Raw genomic sequence first — 2,564 nt, 5'->3', positions numbered from 1 at the left:
TAGATTAGCTACTGATGGCTTTAAATCTATTTCAGACACTGAATTTTACTTATACCATTTAGCCAGTCATTTTGATTCCATATAATTTGCCCGATGGATGTATATGAAACAATCTTCACTAATTTTATCAATGGTTATTCCAGATGATAAGGGTCTAGAAAATGATATTGATACTTTTCTACAACCTTTAATCGAGGAATCAGAATAGCTATAGGAGGGTATCGATACATTTGATGCTATAAATGGTCAGATATTCAAATTGAGAATAGCTCTTATTTGGACTATCAATAATTTTTTTGTGTGTGCCAATTTATCTGATTGGAGCACTACGGAACGTATTGCATGTCTATCTCATTGAGATTCTACCTATTCACATTGGCTAAAATATGGAGGAAAATTCTGCTATATGGATTATCATCGATGGTTGGAAGCCAATTATTTATTTTAGATTTTAGTTAGGTATATTTGATAGTACTATAGAGTTATGACCTATCCCTATGCTACCATCCAGAACTAAAGTTCTTAGACAAATGCATGGCATCAATCATAAATATGATAAGATTTTTAAGTATTCTAAGAAAAGAGAAAGGAAAGATATTGAAAGCTCAACGAATGAAGCATTGACAAAGGATCGATGACATTACTTGCAATCTTGATATAGGGGTATTTGAGGATGCTGACAACTACTATGATGCTGATGATCATATAGATGAAGTGAAAATGATGTTGACATAATGGTAGCATCTACACATAGAATTATAAAGCAATTATGGAAGAAGAATATTTTTATAATTTATCTTATTGAAAGTGTAATCTTCTCAGACATAATTTTGACGTGATGCATATAAAGAAAGATATTTGTAATAATTTGATTGAAATATTGTTAAATCTTGATGAAAAGAGTAAAAATAACTTAAAGGCACATCTAGATTTGAAAGAGATGGACATAAGATAGGAGGTTCATCCTAAAAAGCTTGCTAATGATAAAATTTATATAGCTCCTGTATGTTACACAACGTTCACTTGAGAGAAATTTTTTTTTTGATAATTCTAAAAATTATCAAGATTCTAGATGGGTATGCATCCAATATTTTAAGATATACAAATCTCAAAGAATGAAAATTTTCAAATCTTAAAAGTCAAGATGATCACATTTTTATGCAAGAATTTTTTTAATGGTTTTAAGGTCATCAATGCCAAAATAAGTTATTACTATTGTTGCTTAATTATCATCATTTTCCAAGTCATTATGTTTGAAAGTTCCTGATTTATGAGAGCTCGATCAATTAAAGTTTTGTATTTCACTTACACTTTGCCATTAATTTGGAAAAGACTTTTCATCTGGATTTTTTGTTATTGTTGACCTCACAATTGATTTTGATGATTGCCAAACTTTAAGTATATCATATATCTAATCATGTGTTTAAAAAATATTTGTAGCTCTTTTCAGATATTAAAATTGAAGAAATATTTATTAAAAAAGATCTCCACAAAATTTACTAAGTCAAAGCCTTCAAAGAAAAAAATTTCAGTTTAGACTTAGTGGAGTCGACCCCAGAGCAAGATGAGCCAACTCCTTCACTGAAACAAGGATGGCTTGTTATGAAAAAAATAAAAGTAAAAAATAAAAATATTATTTAGAAAAGATTGGGGTCAAAAAATTTAAGTTTGAAAGGTTAAACAATGAAGAAAAATAAAGTTAGAAAGTTTAGAGCTGACCCACCTAAGAATCGAGCTAGCTTTGGCATGAAATGCTCTTGATACTTTGATTTGGCATGCAACTAAGCCAGCTCAAAATGGATCCAAGTTGGCTCTCTTAGAATGACAGAAAAGAGATTTTTGAGCTCTATAGATCGAGTCAGCTCGAAACAAGATTCGAGCTAGCTCTCTCAAGTAGACAAAAAGGTGAATTTTGAGTTTTGCAGCTCGAGCCAGCTTGAAGCAAGACTTGGGCCGGCTTTCTCAGTGGGATAGAACATTAATTTCTTTTAGGACTATAAATCAAGCCGACTCAAGATCAGTTCAACATGACTTGATGGGTTCTGACAGATACAATGGCTAGTTTTCTGAACGTTATCCAACGGCTATTTTTTCACTCCAACGGCCATTTCAGAGCTTCCAACGATAAGAATTCATTCTCTAGCCTTTCCAAAGCCTATTAAAAGCTAGAGAAATATTTAGAAGAGTTTAGAAAGTGAATTAAAGAGAAAAATTTCAGATTGAGTGAGCTTCATTGAAAATCATTAAAAAGAAAAAAAAAAGAAAGGATTGAGTGCACAGCTTTGAGAGCTTTCAAAGAGAATCATCACCACCTTCTTCCACAATCTCTCAAGCTTCATTTGAAGAAGAAATCAAGCATCAAAGAGCAAATCACTAACTTCTTCTCCGCACTCAAAAGAGTTTCATTTTTATTTTTCTATTTATGCTGAAATTTCATATGTTATATCTTGTTGCTTTACAAGTTTCTTTTTCCCAAAGAAATTTGAGGTTAGGCCCATCCAAACCCAAAATTAGGCTTGTAAGGTTTAGTTGGTGAGCCCAGAAAACTACTTAGATTGTTAATG

At 31.6% G+C, this 2,564-nt stretch overlaps 1 pseudogene; it reads left to right on the top strand.

The window, feature by feature from the left end:
* Window positions 1–769: 769 nt before the first annotated feature.
* Window positions 770–1,322, top strand: LOC140855223 (uncharacterized; annotated as a pseudogene).
* Window positions 1,323–2,564: the final 1,242 nt, after the last annotated feature.

The sequence above is a fragment of the Elaeis guineensis genome, chromosome 2 (assembly GCF_000442705.2).
Source record: "Elaeis guineensis isolate ETL-2024a chromosome 2, EG11, whole genome shotgun sequence".
Classification (NCBI taxonomy): domain Eukaryota; kingdom Viridiplantae; phylum Streptophyta; class Magnoliopsida; order Arecales; family Arecaceae; genus Elaeis; species Elaeis guineensis.
This window is presented reverse-complemented; position numbering and strand designations above follow the sequence as displayed.